At 37.5% G+C, this 22,230-nt stretch overlaps 1 long non-coding RNA gene across 1 annotated transcript; it reads right to left on the bottom strand.

Moving 5' to 3' along the window:
• Positions 1-6,082: 6,082 nt before the first annotated feature.
• Positions 6,083-10,184, bottom strand: LOC133516345 (uncharacterized). The gene is made up of 2 exons (XR_009799204.1): positions 6,670-10,184; positions 6,083-6,271 (listed from the first exon to the last, which is right to left on the bottom strand). It is a non-coding gene; the product is annotated as an uncharacterized LOC133516345 (long non-coding RNA).
• Positions 10,185-22,230: the final 12,046 nt, after the last annotated feature.

Here is a 22,230-nt window from a genome sequence, read left to right as displayed (position 1 = left end):
TTGTTGAAGACCCCTATTAGTTTTGAAAGACCTTTCCAACGATATCCCACACTGTAGGGTTGAAGCAAAAAAAATGTTCACCCCCACTTTACGTCTAGGGAAGGTACCCTAAAAAAAAAAATTTTAGATTTTATTGTACGACTTTGTCGATTATTGATTTATATATCCATGCCAAATTTCAGCTTTCTAGCACTAACGACCACGGAGCAAAGCCTCGGACAGTCAGACAGACAGACGGACATGGCGAAACTATAAGGGTTCCTAGTTGACTACGGAAACCTAAAAAAAGCTACCCTAGGGAGTTATAGCTTTTTTTTCACAATCCATAACTTCCACGGGAACAAAATAGGCCTTTGTCCTTCAGCACACCTGCATGAAATAAGACCTTTTTACAGCAAGTGTGATGAAACGAAACAAATCTAACTAAATCGCTACTCGATTAAGTGTCCGAATTGCGCGCATAAAGGGGCCCTGGCGAAAGAGTTGCGTTCGAGCGCGCGGCTCGGCCAGCAGGCTCGGCCGCCGCCGCCGCCACCCACACATACCGTTCTGGTACGTTCAAACGCACCTCTGCCAGGACTCCAGGGTTGCACAACTTGCCTCGTACTAACTTAAATATATATGAAGCTAGCCCCAGTTCCCTTCTAACTTTTAGTTTATTGTATCCTACCATTTCTATCACGAACAATGTAGGGTACATTAACGGATAAAAAGGGTTATACTCCGTATAATTTTAAATATATAAACCTAATAAATTTATTTATGGATACGTTCCAACATTAGCCTATATTTGGCTTCGTGTGGACTCCAGATGGCCGCATTACCTTCTAAATGACTACTGACTATTGCCTAGTACAATACACGTATCGCATTAATGTTCGTAAACACATGAGACTCTCTCATTACAAACCCCAGATTTTGGAAAGCCTTCTTACATATTGAAACAATATGGTCCCGGAAGGTAAGGTTGGACTTCAGCAACACCCCTAAGTCTTTCACTTCGCCCACGCGCTGCATCGGTGTCTCTTCTAACACATATTGGTAGTAAAGTGGATTCCGAGATCTGGTGAATGAGAGTATGGCGCACTTTGCCGCGTTGAATTGTAACCTATACGTTTGACTCCATTTAACCACCCGATGTAGGTATGTCCTCTTGTAATTTAATACGAGTACAATCAGAGCTGTCATTAACTATCCGGAAAAGCTTGAGGTCATCAGCAAAGAGTAGACAAACGGAATCTTTAACATTGTCAAGAAGGTCATTTATCATTAAAATGAACTCTAAAGGACCCAAATTGCTCCCCTGACTTACGTCAGACTTCGTGAAATATGGCTCTGACAAGTGACCAGTACAGTCCACATACTGGCGCCTGTTACTCATATAGCTGGCAAAGAAAGTAAGAGTATGTGGAGTGAAACTCGCGTTTGCCAATTTCACGAGTAGCACATCATGGTCGACCGTATCGAATGCCTTCCGGAAGTCGAAGTACGCCACATCCACCTGGTCTCCTGCATCCACTGCCGGCACTATATTGACCATGAGATGCGGTACTGCGCGCCTTCCGGAAGCCATATTGCGCGTCAGACATTTGGTCGATAGCTTGGTCCTGAACCGATTGGTAAATCGCAGACTCAAATACCTTAGCGACTGGTCGATAATCGCTGGTATTTGGTCCGCCACGTCCTTTCGGTACAGGTTCCACCTTGGTTCCACCTGTCCCCTGGAAACACTGTAGATTTAAGGCAAGTATTAAAAATATAATGCAAAGGCTCAGCCAGAACACTACGACAGTCCTTAAAAATGTGAGGTGGGATACCATCGGGGCCCGCGGACCTCTTTGGTTGGAGCGCTGCCAGGGCCCGCTGTACCTCCGCCAGCTTGAAGCTCGCGACGTACACCCTCGCGCTGCTCGCCGTCGAGGAGGCGTCCGCCGCTTTAACTTATCAAAATCTTTATATAATCAAAATAGAAGAATCTAAATATTACAAAACAATGTACCTATAAAATAAACTTGATAACCATACTTTTGTTTTTATATCAATGCTTAAACGTAGATTGTACAACAAGGGCATAAAGCTATAAAAGCTAAGCTCCCTACGCTCGGACCTATAAATTGCCTCGGATAAAAATGGACATTTATGCCTGAGTTATACACTCTTTTTTTTCAGTTCGATTGCAAGGAAATTATACAAAAATATCCAATATTTTAGATTATTTTGCCGTATTTTTTCAAGACTAGAGATAATCGTACTCACCGGTCGGGGGCGCGGGGTGCGCCGGTCGGAAGCGGGGAGGTTTGTATGGCAGATTTTGAACTTTATTGCTAAGTTAATAAGTGTCATAATAGATGATTTGACTTTATGCTCTAGAGCATAATAAGCAATTTTATGTCGCTGACACGCGGCTTAAATGTCAATTTTACGAGCATGAGAAGTGACAGATATAGTTCTTGAATAGATTTCAAACCACGTTAATAGCTCTTAAGCTGGTTAAATATTTCAATAAGATCCCGTGTCAATAAGAAGAGTTAAGGATATGTGCACATTCATATGCAGCCCAGCCCAGGGGCTGTATAGCCCCTCGAACCTAAAATACTGTTTCCGATAGGTTTTATGTACGCCGACGACGTCACGGCAGTCGTCAGCACTGCGTCTCAGCGGGAGTTGGAAGCGGCCCTAAATCTCGTCATGGAACAACTCCACCAATGGTTTCAGGCAAATGGTTTGGCTCTAAACAAAGAAAAAACCAGCTACATGACATTCAAGCTAAACGGCCATACAAGCCCAACCACGAGGGTGTGCGCTGGCGGTGCCCCTATACAGCACGTGAACGGCGCACGCCTGCTTGGTTTCCATCTCGATAGTGCCCTAACGTGGGAGACGCACATCGATGAACTATGTAAGAGAGTAGGGAAAGCGTGCGGTGCGAGAGTGCTATTTCGCAACAGTGCACTCGCTCCTCACGTACGGCGTGGAGCTTTGGGGCCGCGCCTCCGACTGGAAGCGCGTCTTCTCACAGCAAAAGCGCGCCATTCGCGCGATGGCTGGTAAGGCGGAGGATGCCCCCGCGCGTGACCTATTCCGCGATTTAAAGATTTTGCCCCTGCCTTGTTTACTCATCTATTACCAGGTTTCAGTGTTCACACACGGGAACCTGGATTTGTTCAAGCGCAGAGGCACTAACGCTAACTATAGTCTACGCAGTAATAGACACCACAATAGGCTGGTCGCTGAACCACACAAACTCGCCAAGTCAGAGCGATCTGTGTACTATTTAGGCCCCTCTATTTACAATCGCCTGCCGAACTCGGTAAAAGATGCAGCTTCCACCGCGGCATTTAAGGTTAGACTCAAGAAGTGGTTGACACAAGAATCATTTTATTCACATGACGAGTTTTTTAGTCTACCGCTTGTTATTTAAATGGTAAATAATATTGCGAAATAATATTGTGACATAATAAAATATTTGAATATGATATAATTTACATACAATATAAAATAATAAAAGAATAATTGTATCTGCATGAATTTTATTTGTAAGACGACATGTAACAATTGTTATTAATAAATATTTCATTTCATTTCATTTTATTAGGTGCTACACCAAAAAACGGAACCTAACACCGAGGTTTTTAATTTTCTAGTTTTCTCCTATTGGCAACCAAATAATTACAAATAGAGTATTTGGGAACCATAAATATAATAATTAAGAATTAATATCAAGTCTAAGTATTTCTATAATATTCACAGTTACAGGCAAATTACTAGCATATTACTAGACAAAATACTTGTTTACTTACTTCAGGTGTCGCGTGTTAGTATGGAGCAACCCAATCATGCGCTCCCGATGCGTTTGATCATGGATTTTGACTTGGTAACTGAATGGGTTCTTACTAGTGCTATACTTAATCGACAGTCAAAATAGAGGTCAAAGTATAAAATCATTCGTGGGGCAATGTATTCATTTTTATAACCAGCTACCAGGCGATGCTTCAAGATTACCCTTACTTAACTTGAAAAAGTCTTTGATATTGAAGGCTTATTATTTATTAAAGAGTCGAGGAGTACTTGACAGACAAACATGCATGGTCCAAATCAGAAACTAAAACAAAATCGAGTAGCAATTAAATCATTGTTTTATGTCTACGATACTTTATTTAGGCTACGTAAACAGTAAAGGTAAGATCGGTCAGTCCGTCGGATTTATTAATCATTTCTTTTGTAAAAAAATTGATAGGTTTTCTGAAAAAAAAAAATCGTCCCGATGAGTTTATTGCGTCTAAATTGAAGAATATAACTTTCACTTTTCACTTTCATTATTGTCAAAATAGACCGCGGGCCAGGAGCATATATCGTCAGTCATCGCCTCCCGGCTGATACTTTTAATTTAATTTATTTATTGAGAAGTTCTACAGCGTTTACAATGAATAATATACAAAAACACGAGTACTTATAAGCACAGCTAATAACAGAACTCCCTTGAATTTAAACAAAATAAAATATCATCTGTGGGTAGACTTGTGACTTGTGCTGTGCAAGAATTGTAAATATAAATTAAATTGTAGATCTTTAAGATACAAATAAAAAGAGAATAAGAAAAGAAAAATAGTAACTGAAACCTGGGAAATTTCCTAAAATGTGTAGATAAAGTTATAATTTTGCGAGTATCACTCTAAGAACAAATTAAATCTCCTACTTTCCTATGAAAATATTTTAAATTATATTTATTTCGTAAAAGTTTTATATGAATATTACATGCAGTACATAAGCGAGCGAGCCTATTATTTTGCTTGCCTTTATGGGAATTTAGTTTGTTTGTGTGTGCATGTGTATGTAAGTGAGTGGGTGTGTCTGTGCGTGACACTCTGTATTGGGAGCCTTGTGGTGACTACCAGGGGCCTTATTCGAGATGCACAACTGTCAAATTTCACGTCCACATCAAATCAACACTTGATTCTATCGCATGTTGATTGTATCAAGTGTTGATTCTATCAACTGTGGATATTATCATTTGGAACAATCAAAACTCATTCATAGAAAAAATAATCAAACAAAAATCAACTTTGTTTATTACTACTATATAGTTTGAAATGGCTCTGAACTCGAAGTGGTTCGGTTTGATTTGATTGTCACCTGACTGTGGATTGCTAATGTCAAATTTTGACAAGTGTTGATTTTATTGCTAGACTTTATTGTCCATGGGCTTGGGCACCATCTTGGATTTTTTGACGTACGACAGGGAATACCCTTCCTTTCCTACAATATATGGCATAGAGTAAAGCGTCTTTTTTTTTTAAACATAAGTTTACAGGAATCAGCGACATCTTGTATTCGATAGGATAAGTAATGCGCTATGAACAATGCGGCGGCGAGTAGTGAAACTGTACCTGACAACGTCAATCAATTAAAAAGTGACCACACAGTTGATGGCCGATAAAGGCGATTATTAATTGAATTTTAACGACAATAAAGAACTATTGACATGCGATCTTTTTGTTGAACCCACACCTACACGTCGAATAATGCTCGCTCCACATATTCTCCTATAAACGCTCAAAATTGTAAAAAAAATTGATGCAATTTACTCCGCACCCAGTCTCAAGTTGCTTCTAAATCTAAACCACATTCACGAACCAAGTTGTAACCTAACACATCTGTAAATATTAGGCATATGATTTAGAGATAAAGTCCGTTTTTTTTTAAATTACGAGATGGTTCATGAATAACCTTTATTACTATAAAAATAATACTACATTTGTCAAAAAAAATTCTGTATTGCGCTATTACATAATGCATAAAATTGATATAAAGATAGGTACCATAATAGCTCGCTCACTTGGTCTATCAACAACTATTTTAATGCTCTTTGTACTCGTATACGCGACGTATGTACCATTGTATGTACAGTCGCCATCAGATATATCGGAACGCATGTATGAGATCTCAAATTATTAAGATAAGACCTACTGTACTGTCTATATTACTTACCAAGACCTAAGTACCTATTATTTATATGTACCTACACAAAGAGAATTCCTATGTTAAAAGGAGATTAAATACATATTTTGTTATATATATAAAATTTTTCTTTTTCAGTAAACACATTTTTTTACCGATTTTTTTAATAAAATAAAACATTAAAGTATTATGTGACTATATTTCATTGTCTTCGGTGTAGATTATTTATTGATGTTCCAATTTCCTGTATCAGTTTGGTACCAGGAAATATAAAAACTACACCTCTTCAAAAACTTTGCTGGTAGTTCGACATCTGTAAGTTTAAATATAAAACATGATAAAAACACTTAAGTCAAAAACGTATACATAAAATATTTGCCCTATATTCTGGTCGCTCGGTAGGGTGCCCAGAAGGCTGGCTGCATTTCCGCGCTGGTTAACAATGCTGATCCTCTGGTCACCAGAAGCCTATATAAGGCGCTCTTATAGAGCCACGCTAGTGCCCTAGAGTTTCAAATTCAACCCCAAGTGCCACAAATATGTAGTTAAGGGTTTAAATTCTGGACCAAGAACATGGAATACTATTCGCTAGTAAGGCCATAGGTATTAGAAAAAAATAATAGTAGGAGACGGCCGTGGTCATGGTAGGTGGTACAGGTGGGCCAGGCAAGCTCTGAAATTATGCACCTATTTTACTATAACTTTGTTCACCTGTGTATATTTACTGTTTCCATGATAATCATTTTTAATATGTAGCCCGTGTAATCGGGCTGTATAATTGGTCTCATATTTTTTAACACAAAATCATAATTATAATTCAATAATTAATGGTGTTTTACATATTAATCATTAATGTACCTATTTTGCAAAATTTTCTTGCATATAATAATATTGTTTACTTCAATTGACGTGTTTATTATTTTCGTTACTATGTCAACGTTAATACTTAAAAAATTATAACGTGAAGGTTGAGTCCGCAGTACAGTTACAGTTTACGTACATAGTGGCATTAGCACAGTCGGATTAGGACCAAACTCGAAATGTCTGAACAGTCATGAAATTTGGTATGTATATACGCCCCTTAAAGGCCCCTTTTTCATGCCCACACCATTTGACATTTGGGGACCTCGAGGAACCGCAGCCATCTTGGAAAATGTGGACCATCCAGGAGAAATTCGCGTTTTACTCTAAATCTACGTTCTTTATTCAATAATCGTGTAAGGCAACATTCAAGCTTATAAAATTCTACATAAAATAGTTTTAGACATCTTTGCGAAAAAAAATGATCTTGCTTTAAAAAATACTTGCTAAACCCAGATTTAGCCCTTATACCCTTTCATGGGATATTCTCTTAATAGGAAACTTGGAAGAATAAAAATTCCACTTTTAACTATACATTTGTACATAATCTACCCCAATATCAATATTTTACTTGACTGCAACTTAACCAGAAAGTAGGGTTATGGGTATAAGTACTGAGGATTCAGGACACCCTGTAGCTTAGGATACTGGACGGATTTTTTAAATGACGTATTATTTAGCCCTAAACCTTTTTCTTCCGTTAATTTTAGTAACTTTGTATTGCATAGCACTTGTATACTGTGGATCTACTGATGTCTGTTTTACTGTACTCCGCTCAATAGTTTAGGCGCTAGAAGAAAAAATATGATTTAATATTCGGAGTCCTCTCAAGGCGGCTGTATTGATTTTTCTTTAATAGAACAAGTAAAAGTAGGTTGTGAATGGCAAGAGGAATCTAACGATACGTCATTTAAAAAAATCCGTCCAGTATCCTAATACCTAGCTACTGGGTGTACTGAATCATCATAACCCTTACCACCCTTCTTTCTGGTTTAGTCACAGTAGAGTAAAATGTTAATATTGGGGTAGACCACGTACAAATGTATAGTTAAAAATAGAATTCATATTCCTCCGAGTTTCCTTTTAAGAGAATGTCCCCTGGAAGTGTATAAGCGTTAAACTTAGATTCAGCAAGTATTCTCTATAACAAGATGTATTGTTCTGCAAAGATATCGAGGACTTTTTTGTGTAGAATTTAATAAGTTTTAATGTTGACTGTTGTGTTGATGGTACACATTTTCCAAGATGGTTTGGATTCCTCGAGGTTCCCAAATGTTAAATGGTTTGGGCATGAAAACGGGGCCTTTAATTTATATACATAATAAATTTCATGACTGTTACAGAGATTTCGAGGTTGGTCCTAATCCGATTATGCTACATTGTGCGTCCGCAGCAAATTCGGTTCTCCATACAAATGTAGTTACGCTCTAATTTTAAAATGACTTGCTAGATTGCTCTGAAACTTTGTACTTACAATAGGATATGGTATGTCTATGCCTATAATTAATTTAAAACATAAATGTGAAATGAGAGCCAATTAAGTTCAATACTAAGAATATGTGTCGTTGTTGACTCGCCGACAACGGAATTGAGATCTATATGGGTGCCATTTTCTGTGCTGTGTAGAAAATCCTGAAATTATAAAGGATTTGTCTTGGCTAGTTTTTACGTATAGGCTACGTATCACCGAAACGTCACAAACACCACGAAGGTTCGGCTTGTACGGGCCCTCGTTTTTCCTATATTCTTATACGCTGCGGAGACCTGGACTATCCGAAAGACAGAGGAGAAGACGATAGACGCCATAGAAATATGGTGCTGGAGGAAAATGCTGGGGATATCCTGGACCGAGTTTCGGACTAATGTCTCCATCCTTAAAGAACTCCGTATCAAGACCTTTCGACTCTCGTAAAGACCCGCATACTCAGTTTTTTCGGTCACGTCTCGGGGAGGAACAACGGCTCCATAGAGCGTCTAGTGGTGCAGGGTAGAGCAAACGGAAAAAGACCGCGCAAAAGGCCACCTATGCGATGGACTGATCAAATCAACGCATTTGCCAGAATGGCCCCCAACCGCGAAAAATGGCGAGAAATCGTACGGCAAGCAACATCTGCGCCTGATATCAGCAGTTGACCACGACGCTCTGCAAAGAGTACAACGACAAAGAAGAAGAAGACGTATCATATTTGTCTAAAATTTGGTTTGTTGGTACACACACAAGGGATAGTCTCTAGCTAGGTACGGGGGCCACACTCGTCAGCGCGACGGCGATATTTTTTACCTTTTACCTAAAAATCTCAAATTTGTGTACGGGCTCAGCTCCTGTTTCGTCTTAAGCCTGAATTTAACAGATTCTGACTCACAGGGGGTTTTGAGCATGCTGTTGCGTTCGTTTTCAAAGGGTGTAGCAGGATAGCCTAGGAAAAATTGCCCCCAGCGATTTTGGGCCGAAACTGTAATCAAACGATGCCTTTTAGGGAGGTTATACTCTGCACAAAGTTTCATCCCTCTATTACCCCCTGGGGATGAAAAACACCCGATTAACCCCAAAACTATTTTTAATTATTTTTTCCTAAACTATGAAAGTGACGAATGTCAAATTTTGTACAAATATTAATAAGACTAAAAGCTATGTGCTAAAAAAATATTAACCCCCTAAACATTTAAATTCTTGTAAAAAAAACAAAAATAAAAAAAGAATCACCCTGTATATCAAGTTTGACTCATGGTACACACACCATTTTTTTTTCAAAAATGAACCAGTTTATATTCTACATTATACAAAAGTTTCATGGACCTTCTCCAGAAGGAACATTGCGAAATTAATATGTATTGGCTCTTTGGTGTGTACTATTCATTGAACTCCCACTAAGAGCCTTGCATTATTAATAAACAAAGGCTTGCGATCGGACCGCTGCTCGTGCCCGATTTGAAAAAGGTGGGGATAAAGAAGTATGAGTCAAACTCATTTGTATTTATAAAAAAACATTTTTAGGGTTCCGTAGTCAACTAGGAACCCTTATAGTTTCGCCATGTCCATCTGTCTGTCTGTCTGTCTGTCTGTCCGAGGCTTTGCTCCGTGGTCGTTAGTGCTAGAAAGCTGAAATTCGGCATGGATATATAAATCAATAAAGCCGACAAAGTCGTACAATAAAATCTAAAAATTTAATTTTTTTGAGGGTACCTCCCCTACACGTAAAGTGGGGGTGAATTTTTTTTTGCTTATATCCTACAGTGTGGGGTATCGTTGGAAAGGTATTTCAAAACTAATAGGGGTCTTCAACAAACATTTTTTGATAAAGTGAATATATTCGGAGATAATCGCTCCGAAAGAAAAATAAAATGTGTCCCCCCCCCCCTCTAACTTTTGAACCATCCAAAAAATATGAAAAAAATCGTGGAAGTAGAGCTTAAGAAAGACATTAAATGAAAACTATAGCGGACATGATCAGTTTAGCTGTTTTTGAGTTATCACAAAAAGTTTCCCCTTCATAGTAAAAAGACTTACTTTAATTGATTATGCAAATTTGCCTATTTGTTTAACTCGCGTGAAAGGTACCGTTTCATCCCTTGGTTAACAATTTACTATACTTTAAGATCCAGTTTAGCTTATTGTGACGGAAGAGTAACTACGGAACCCTACACTAAACGTGGCCCGACATGTTCTTGGCCGGTTTTATTTATTTATTTTGGTTTCGGGACCGAGACGTTGCGTATTAAGCATGATACGAGTATAATGATTAGTGGCTACGAAATAGTACGTTTATTTTAATTTCGCAATGTTCCTTCTGGAGTAGGTCCATGAAACTTTAGTATAATGTAGAATATAAAAAGGATCATTTTTGAAAAAAAAATGGTGTGTGTACCATGAGCCAAACTTGATATACAGACTGATTCTTTTTTTATTTTTGTTTTTTTTACAAGAATTTAAATGGTTAGGGAGTTAATATTTTTTTAACACATAGCTTTTAGTCTTATTAATATTTGTACAAAATTTGAAATTCGTCACTTTCATAGTTTAGGAAAAAATAATTAAAACAGTTTTGGGGTTAATCGGGTGTTTTTCACCCCCAGGGGGTAAGAGAGGGATGAAACTTTGTGCAGAATATAACCTCCCCAAAAGGCATCGTTTGATTACAGTTTCGGCCCAAAATCGCTGGGGGCAATTTTTCATAGGCTATCCTGCTACACCCTTTTGAAAAAAAGAACTAGCCTAACAACACAATAAATGCTTGTTTATCCGCATTCTTCACTATATCTCCCTGTCTCACTACTATCTGACCTTCTAACCCAGAGGGGAAAATATACCTTATTGGGGCTACTCCATCTTCCTCATGATAATATATTTTACTTTACTGAAAAGCAATCGGTACATGATACAAGATGCACATTGTTAAGAGCCGGGGTTAGAACCCACGACCATTGGTTTTAAAATGAAGCTTTGTATATAATTTGTATTTTTATAATAAATCTGTTTTCTTGTTGACATTTTGTGGTATTGTATTGCTTTATGTTAATTGTCAAGATATTTCTTTCATCCTGGACAATTGTCACATGCGTCACATGTACGTTTTTATGATAGATCTACATCGACGCAACTGCATGTCATTGTCAAAGAGCATATAATCACTACGTTTTAAGAGACGGGACTTCCATACTAGCGAGTGGAATCAGTTTGTTTCGCAAATCATTACCAAAATGTACGACAAAGAACTGTCAAAGAACCATAGTAGCAACATAAGCGATTTAAATAGTGTAGTACGCTACACGCGTACGATTCTTATCGATATCGATAAAATAAACAACATAAGCTCCTAACATAACAACAACATAGGCTCCTGTCTACAAATTTTGTACTCGAAATCAGGTTAGCATCGAGTCCACATTTAAGTTGCATGTTATAAAGTGGATAGTTCTTAATTGGACTACTATCTGGTCGGGCTTAATGTGGACCCGAATTATTTTAATACAGTTTTTAAGTCGTGTTTTTTTATTTTATTAAATGCTTGATTTTCATAATGATGTGCACATACATGTAACTTTTCTATGGGAAGATGCATCAGGTCTTCGTTTCCAACAAATTTGGCCCACTGCCTGCATCTGAAAACATACAGCCTTGGAAAAACATGACTTTATCTACAGTTTATATTCCATGTGTTTGCTAATGAGATGATCAACTGATTATTTCGCGCTAATATGCATCTATAAATCATGTTTTTCGGCATCCAGTTATCAACAACCCTTTATCAATGCTTTAACTTTTTATGTATTTATATGTCTGTTAATCATGAGAACGGGTCTGGCCTTGTTGGCAGCGACCCCGCCTATGAAGCCGATGGTCCCAGGTTCAAATCCTGGAACGGGCATGTATTAGTGTGATGAGCATGAATATTTGTTCCTGAGACATGGGTATTTTCTATGTATTTATAAATACTTATAAATTAGGTCTATGTACATATATATATACATTATTGCACAAACTGACTTAGTACTAAAGTATGAATGGCATGTGTTGTGGGTATATATATATATATATATCGTTGTCTAAGTACCCACAACACATGCCATTCAAACTTTAGTACTAAGTCAGTTTGTGTAATAATGTCCTATAATATTTCTTTATTTATCATAAAAACAGAGATTAATTTTCTTACATTTTAGGTTAATATATTAAATAATAATAATAGTAAAATTATTTATTGTGCACTACTAAAGAAAAACTCATATTACAAACAAAGACAGGACTTAAATTAGACCATAAAAAAATAATAATAAATTAAATGTGATTAATAATCACTAGATAAAAAAAATATGTTAACTAATGACCATTAATGCATAAGTGATAGATAATTTATGCATTATTAAGCTTCGACGAATTAATTATGGTCATATTGCATGCTAGTTCTAAGGAAATTTCACATATTTAATTTAATTATTTACACTGATATACAAATAAAACTACAGTTATCGATAGTTATAGTACATCCCTAGTTCACAACGAAAAATAATGTAAAATATCTAATTTTCGATGTGTTTATAGCCTGCTGACCCAAAATAAGGTCAAAAGTATCTAAAGCAATACTTACCAGTCTTCATCCAAGGGAAATTTCGCCATAAAATCCCTTTTTTCGTGATTTTCTCGAGTGGCTCGCTTGCCACATATTTCACACTTAGTAAACCGTTTTCTCGCTGGCATTGTAACAAACTCGCTCTTTACTCTGATCACGGTTGACTATTTTCGATTTTTGCACTAAACAATAAAGAAATTACACGAAATACCCGAACAAAACATTGAAGCCTTCAAAACAAACAAAGCAATTAGGCTGACAGTAGACTTGATGTAAACTTGACAGAATAAATAGCACTGACGTTTTCTTTTTCTTCGTTGGCAATGATTTGCGAAACAAATTCCATACAAAACTTTTTTCTTCCTAGTTGCGTCAGCCTGATCGGAATTTGGCAGCTAACTCCATCTTGCGTCCAGTAGAAGAATCAAAATCGTACAGGTAAAACTACTCTCTGCCTTAGGATCCCCTTTTAAATGTCATAAATCCAAACATGGCAGCCATACCCATAGACAAAAAAGTCTACCGTTGATCTAATTTCATTTGACAGTTAACTAATACGTATTCGACACGCTTATATTTGACAACTAGAATCCTGACTAGAGCTGGGACTGCGTACCAAAAGTACGTCTCTGTTACTCGTACCAAAAGTACGTCTAAAATACCAGTTTTACGAGTATGACCCCCAATAGGCAGTTTACGTATTTGCCGTGCTTGGGCGTCTTACAAATAAGGATTATTTATACAAATATCGACTTATTATTTCGGTAAGGGTCGGAAATATGGTGACGTTTTGAGTGAAGGCTATGAATCTATTGTCATATTTTTGTTATATATTATTACATTATTTTTAGAAACAACAGACACCCAGACGACCATCTGTTAACAAAATTTTATTTTACCTAAAGTAACGGTAAGAATGGAGGTACGAGGTGATAAAAGTTTCATATTTGTTTTATTTCAGAAATCAAAGTCCGTACTTTTAAATACTCGACAAGCTAAAAGTAGTCTATTACAAATAACCTGTTCCAAAAACTATTCCGGTACAACGCCCCGCCTCTAGTGTGGATATTGTTCACTGACAGGTGGTGATAATAGCAATTCGACAAGTCACAATATTTCTCACATCAAATGGAAATCAACACGAAACGTCACTTTTAGCATGTCGAATAAGGGCCCAGGAAAGTTGCTTTGTATTTAATTTGAGATTTGAAAACACATCTGGAGAAGGAGAAAGGGTTAATGTTTTGGAACGATTTATTATAGGTACGTGCGATTCTAGTCAGGATAGAATATTGGCCGTAATTGGTACGATGACAGGGAATATGGAATAGAGTGGTGTGACAAGTACGGCGCGAAGGAGCGCGGAGCCCTAACTGTGATAGCAATCCAACGCAGTCTAAATGCCCGCTGAGAATATCGTGGAGGAACATCATGTCTGCTACAGTGCGCCGATTACTAAGTGGGATAATGTTATGAAATCTGCATCTATCCTTGTATGATTCAGGGATTTTTCTCAAGCGATAATTTAGATACTTTGTAATTTTTTCTTGTATGTGCTCGATCCGTTGTGTGTGAGTTATGTAATGCGGAGACCACACTGCAGTGCTGGCGTACTCAAGTATACTGCGCACATCCACGTAGTAGTCGCGTAGTTTTAAACAGGACAGGTCAGTCATACTCTGAAGACAAAACCAAGGCACCTAAATGCTTTATTTACTGTAATGTCATATGTTCTCTCATAGTGAGCTTACTATCCAAGTTGACTCCCAGATCACGAATAGACTCTGTTCTTTTAATGGGACATCCTTGAATAACGTACGGGAACGATAAGCAAACACGCTTGCGGGTAAAAGATACAAGCTGGCACTTCTTTACAATTGACCTTTATCCTATTGACTATGTAATAATCTGATAAGCGATCTAAGTCAGTCCGGAGATTTTGGCACTGCCAAAGAGTACGAAAATCCAAAAATATTTTGGTGTCATCCGCATATATTAAAAATTTGGAATATTTGAAGCATGAGTAAATATCATACAAATAGATTGTGGTACTCCGGATGAAATATCAACAAAATCTGATCGATGCCCACCTATATTACCTACAACCGCTTGAGAACGATTAGACAGGTATGATTCTATCCTAGATTTTATACTTTGTAAGAGATAGTTTAGAATTTAGATGCTATCATGAATTAAAAAAATTGACAGCCGGATGTACCGCGGTGGAAAGACCGTCAGTTAATGACATGACATGAGCATGTAACATCTTTTTTCAGTCATCGCCTCGCGATTGATACTGTGTCTGATGATAGTTTAGAGGCTATTTTAAATAAAAAAAACCGTCAGCCGTTTGTATCGCTGTGGAAAGACCGTCAGCTGTTCACATGAACATGTAAAAAAATAAGCGCCTTACCATTTATGTCCGCAAAGTATGCGTAATGCGTGATCCGATCCGATCCGTTTATTTGAAACGCCTGATAGAATACTACATGCAAAGTGTCATGATTTTGTTATTACTATCATAAAAAGGTAAAGCGCTTATTTTGTATATGTTCATGCGACCAGCTGACGTTCTTCCCACCGCGATACAACCACCTGACGATTTTTTAAATTAACAATAGCATCTAAACTATCACCTGACAAATATTTGGTCACTTTTACTGTCACCCTCTTTTCGATGCTGACTGTACGTACAACCTAAAATCCTCAGGTCTCGTACGTGGCGAGGGCGATGGTCATACTATACGTACTAATGTACCCATTCCAAAGATCTGCAATAATAGTCCCTTTACTTTGTAGGACAAGAATTGTGTGAGTTATCGCAGCTACTTGGTGGACCGTCGCGGCACTTCCCAGTACGTGACGCGATCGCACGAAACCGACGTGACGCGGGATAACAAATGGATTAGTTTTTTTGTGTTTAAAGTTTATAGCAATAACTATTTACCTAACTTAACTTTGGAGTCTGGGAGTCATAACCTTATAAATATGTATACTCGTAAAAAAGTAACGTCATTTAAGATACTTATGACGTTATCCCTGAAACTGTTTGATGTTCAACGCACGCATAGCGATACAACGAGGAAATGTTGCCAGCATCCTTGGTACAATGCCTCACGGCAACTAAAATAGGCATTTTAGATTTAAGCTAGTTATAGTAATACCTCTGTTTACCTATATCTATTATGGAAATAAAGATTTTGTAATTTATTCAGGATTATACAATAACCTTACTTACAATAAGAAAATATTTTTAGAATAAGATGGATAAAGGTACTTGTACTTATTATGCTGGTGTTCAGTGCAAGCGACATTTGCCATCAGTACCCCTAGTGTAAATTTAGTCGATAGCGAAACGTGATGTACGCGTTTGCGTTAAGTCTCATTTTGTATGGGTTTTTGAACAGCGCGCCAAGCGGGACGTTTTGGAAAGTCAAAAATCTCTTACAAAATGACACTTAACGCAAACGCGTACGTCACGTTTCGCTGTCGAAAATATTTACACTAGGGGTACTGTTTAAAATTACAAAAATGAACTTCAGAATCAGAGTTCAATAAATAGGATGTTTATTTTTCTTTTAGTTATCTCAGAATTTAACAACTTTATTCAACGTGACTCGAATAAAACTGACAGTATAATTAAAGAGTGTATGCCTACTTAGTGCCCTCGGGAATGTATTCAGTGGTACCCTGTTAGTCATTCACGGCACGCCCTAGCGATCAACAATCCTAATAAAGCGATAGATGAGACCCGCCCGCCCGCGGCCTAGCGGAGACGGATCAAGGCGCGGGCGGCGCACAGCGTACACTGCTGGTTCAATTTCAAGTTTACCAATAGACCGTGAATGAAGTCGCATGCAATTATACATAATACTTATGCATATTATGTGCAATTATACATAATAATTATAATTATACATAATAACTTCAACAATATATTGACAAATGGTTAATTGATTTATTACTTTGGATTTTTTAATTGATTGATTTTCTTTACATTGTGGACTAGTAAGATGCAATTAAGAGGGGCGGCATAACGTCGGGGATAGTGCAATACCGCGTAACTAACAAATGCAGTAAGGTCCAATTACCTTGTACATTGTTTGAATTTCGAACTCTTTCGACTTTGTTAGTTGCGCGGTATTGCACTATCCCCGACGATATGGCGTAAAGCTGGGAAATTAGAAAGGAACAAAAGATACGGCGTGCTACGCGTAATTTACGACGGAAGATTGGTTGATCGCGCGGGTTTTAACGTTTATGTCAATAACTCTAAAAGTACCTATACCTACGTTTGTTTAAAATTTTGCTAGTCAAATCCCTCGGCTATATCATTAGCTACATATTTTATACTAAAATTATACTGCTATGCTACGAGTATACAGGGTAACGATATACAATTGAAAATAAAAGAAAATTATACATATTTTCGTGATATTTTTCTATCTAGCCAACTTTAAGGTTTTTGTCAATCTGCCCTTGCAAATATAGTACCTATAGTTTCCGTGTGAACACTACAATCACATATGTGCACCCGCTGTTTACAAATCTGAAAAAGTTACTTACGAGGTCTATTCGAACGTAAAAATCATATCAGTGCTACGATTTAGTAGTGATATCACCCATTTTCACATATCCCATCCCATACCCAAAATCACATATCACACAATTTTATTTATTAGCTTACGCCAATTCTAGGGATTAGTTGCCAAGCGGTTCCCCGGCTCCCATGAGCCATGGCAAAATTGCGGGACAGCGTAAGGAAGATGAATGATCAAACACAAGGTATTCATAATATCTGTAACAATCCGGTGTACAGTCGAGGTAAATAAGAGTATACCGGCGACATTCTTATGGCTCTAAAAAAAAACAACGGGTTGCACTCCGGGAGTACCGGCAGAACTGAAAACTTGAATATTAACGTTGTGATTTTTGATATTTTGGATAAATTGAGTAGCAGTTTTATAAAAAGAGATAATTCTCTATTATACCTACGTAAATAAATTTGAGTGTGAAAGATATTTTGAAATGCGAATTTTAGCGTTAATATATAACATATACAGAGTAATTCGTGAGACGTGAGCAGGACTACAGCCTACATAATCAGTAAATGTTAATAAATCGTTCACCATCATATTTATTAAGTAAAACAGTCACGCTTCTTTTCTGTTATTTAACTTTTTGGTAATGAAAAATTTGAGTAGGTATCTACAATCATGGACACCCAACAACACAAAGATACAATACAACACAATTAACAAAGATTAAACCTCATTAACCGTTATGACAGCAATTTGATTATGAAGAAAATAAAATGGCACACTTGAATAAGATACGATTTTTCAAAAGTAACCAGGCTTCGATAACATTCAATTTTTGCACGTCACCATGATGTCACGTGTCTGTCTTACGAATTTTCATTCTGACGGTCACGTGACCTGACGCGACTGTCGGCCACGTGTCCTGTCGCGAGTTTAACATTTTTTCCCCATCACAAAAAGTGCACAGCGCCGCTAAAGAAGTTTTGACTTCAAAAAATTATGTTGCGCGCTTCGTTGGGCAAGATATTATTGCAGCGAAGTGAACATAATATACGATACAATACGAGTACAAATACTAACTCTTTTATCATATCAGCTGAAAAACTGCCCCTGGTGGAGAAAGGCCAAGGATCTCCCCAAGTTGTGTGTGGATATTATCCAAAAAAAAATTTTTCCACTAAAAATTACTCGCAATCATGCGCAAATACTTGATTTACCTCGTTACTTGGTTTGCCGTGCATTTTCATATACAGTCAGCTGCAGAGACAGTTGACCCCCCCTGCCAACCAATTTTTATGCTTTCTACGTATTTTTAAATCGCCTTACAATCTCTACTCTATTAACTTCAACGATTTTCTCTAATGACTTCAACGATTCGAATCCATTCTTGGATTTACGCTCGATAGAAAAAAAAACACATAGGTTTAAAACGCACTAAATTTATGCACAAAAGCTAATGAATATGAAAATTGCTTCTAAAAATGTACAAACGTTTTTATTTATTCATCGATTACTTTTCTGGTTAAAATTTTAAAATTCAAAACATGGTATCCGCGGTCCCGGGCACGTACATCCGCCTTGGTCACGCTTACGCTCAGTGAGAGTGACAGAAGAATACGAACCTACGGGACCTTATGTTCCTACGATTCCCACTGACCGGGCGACAAAGGAGCGCATTTCACATTTGTACGGCCGCAAGCCGGTCGGTTCCTCGCGGACGCGGGCGACTCCGGACGGATTCCATTGCGTCTGTCATACATAATATAACATCTTATATGCATCTTGGATGGACTACTTACCTACCTAATACATATTTGTACCTATGAATTGCTGTAAAAAGTAATGAAATAATCGTATTTGTATTAGTATATAGGACATTGTAAAATGCGCCCTGGTGCCCTATACATATATATTATTATACTCTTTGGGCCCGACTCCAGCCGGTGGATGCCTTGATTACATTAAGGGTAAATAGAAAGTTGTTTGTACATTAAGGAAAACGTAGTGATTATATGCTCTTTGCATTAAGGAACAGAAATTCCTTAGGCAGAATTGTTGCAAAAGTGTCCAGCTGTCATCTTAAAATAATAGTTCCAAATCTCTCCAGAGTAGCGCTAGAGTAGCTAAGAACCTAGGCTACCTAAGGCGTTACTGACAGAGTGAAGTGCACTGTCTATGATTAGATTTTTTCTCAAGTATTCTAGGTATTGTAGCGCCACCTATTTATGGTTTTTTGTCGGACACTTTTTGGTATATTATGGATATTTTGTTCCTATAATATAAAGTGACAATTAATGTCATAATAAAAGATGAATAAGACATTCATCTCGGCATTCAACGTAGTGATTATATGCTCTTTGAAAATGGCGAAATTTGGCATACAACTAAGTTAAGTAACTCATGTAAGTACCTCTGTATGTTTATTATTCTATATGTAACTACAAACGGTTTTGGTTTGCTATGTTGCTACAGGCAGTATAAACATAATAAGTATGGTGTTATTTTAATATGAAAATCAAAAAGAAAGCATTTAAGCACCAGAAAACAAACATACCCGAATTGGAATATTCTGGCCGGTATTCTAAGCAGCAGTGTGCCTGGCTCGGGCGTTCATTGCCGCTGGGCGATTCGTTATCCCCTGATCCAGTGGCTCACACTGCGGCCGTGCAGCGCGGCGCCTGCTGCTTTACTAGATACCAATAGTTTTGTAGCGCTAGTATATATAGTGTTCTATTACACAACAGGCGCTGGGTACATTACAGACATCATTAGTAATTTAATTATTATATGTAGACGTATTTAGAAAAGAGAATTTAATACTAAGGGCCACTGGAAGCATCCCACTAACCCGGGGTTAACCGGTTAAACCGCTATCCCAGTGTCAAATTGTACCGGTAATAATGGTAACTCCTGGTTTAACCGGTTAACCCCGGGTTAGTGATAGGTGCAAGTGGCCCTTAGGCGGTTATCACACGACTCTTTGATGTAGGAAATCGACTTTGTTGCAATTTGAAAGTAGTTGGAACGTAGGTACAGTTTAAGCTCGTAAATACTTACACGATTCAGATTTGACAATTTGTTAGTGTTTTGGTCTTATTTTGATATGACCCTGATGATTGGTGAATGCGAAATGAAGTGAATGTCCTGCGTGAGATGCGCGCCAATCACCAAGAAGAACGTTATATAAGGTCGTATACCAGTTCAAGACCATAACAAATAGGGTTGTTTCCATCTACAAATCTTAGGGCAGAATTGTATCCCAATAAATTCTTTTGGATTATAAGAACATGTTACTTTTAGGGGACCTGTAATGACCATATTTTTGTAAATATTTAATTTAAAATATCCTTTGGCACACGTCACGTGACCAAACTCGAAACGCCATTGAAGATTCTGATGACGTCACAACTCTCGGATTGACACCGTTGACAGTTAGGCGATGAACAACAAATGACAAATGTCAGTTGACAGTTCGTATCTTCTACGTGTGTATGTAGTTATGTGTCAAACCGTAAACTGTGACGTCACACAATTTTCAAAGAGCGTTTTGGGCGCGAAAGCATCTGTATAAATATATTTTGTTAATTTAACATATTTAAAGCCGTTTTTAGTATAAAAGTTGAAATTTAGGGCAACTTTTAGTTAATATAGAACGTAATACGAGCGTATCAAAAAATTGGAAACAACCCTATTGTTAAATTGGACTGATAAATGTTACTATTGTCCCTCGGATTATTTGAATATTTAATTTAAATTTTAGTTTTACTTTATTTTCTTTCTTAAAAGTCTACATTGCGATTTGTTTATTCTTATTTACTTAAAAAAAATTTTTTTTTGACAGCCCGGTCTTAATATAATGAAACTAGTTTTTTTAATAGTAAATCCCCTTCCCTTTTTAATAGTAATAAATAAGGAAAATAAAAATTTAATAGTAAATGTCATTAGTTCTTTGATTTTGATTTATATTCAGATCTCTATACATTAATTTAATTTAGATGTAAGACCACCTATATCTTGGAATGATTTTAATCTTAAACATATACGTTTAAAATTAAAATCGTTCCTACATATGTACATATGTTTTTTGCATGTCTGTTGGTCAAATATAGCGACACTACTCATTGTAAGATAACGATTCTGTATGTACTACCTATATTTGCAAATCAAACATTTTGAATTGAATTGAATTTGAATTGAATTGTAATCGACCTGCTCTGGTTCAGATTGGCCTTTGTAGAAGATGCGCTATTACGGTTACAAAGTGATACTTAGAGTTTTACAAAGTGGAAAATTAACATATTGAGTGCCGGGAACCCGCTCAGCGGGCGCTCTGCTCGTAGTCGCTATCCTTTACAAAGCGGGAAAGCGCTAGAACCGGCTACGCGTGTAGCGCTACGAAAAAGTTGGCAGCGAATGCGCGCTACGGCGTAGCGCTTCGAAATTAACGAGTTACGCACGGTGGTAAAATATTATGAAGTAGTGCCCTGCATGAAATAGGAGAACAAACTGTTTTTGAATTAAATGTAACCTCAAGGAACAAGTGTTTACAGGTATTGCCCGTTCAGTCGTTAGTATTTCTGCTCTTTTCATATGTCTAATCTTAAATATAAACATGAATTTTCAACCATTTTGTTGCAGCTTACAGCCGCTTACCCGTGAGCACGACGGTAATATCCTAACAAAGTGTGAGGAGATAAGTTCTCTTACATCGGTACATTAAGGTCGTAGTGTGGCCACGGTAGAGCAAAACAAATGTTGGTGAATGGGCGCAGGCGCGCGGCGAGCGCACGCACGCGCCCCGC

Source organism: Cydia pomonella, chromosome 3 (genome assembly GCF_033807575.1).
Source record: "Cydia pomonella isolate Wapato2018A chromosome 3, ilCydPomo1, whole genome shotgun sequence".
In the NCBI taxonomy this organism is placed as follows: Eukaryota; Metazoa; Arthropoda; class Insecta; order Lepidoptera; family Tortricidae; genus Cydia; species Cydia pomonella.
Note: the sequence above shows the minus strand (reverse complement) of the source record. Positions and strands in the feature narration are given on the sequence as shown.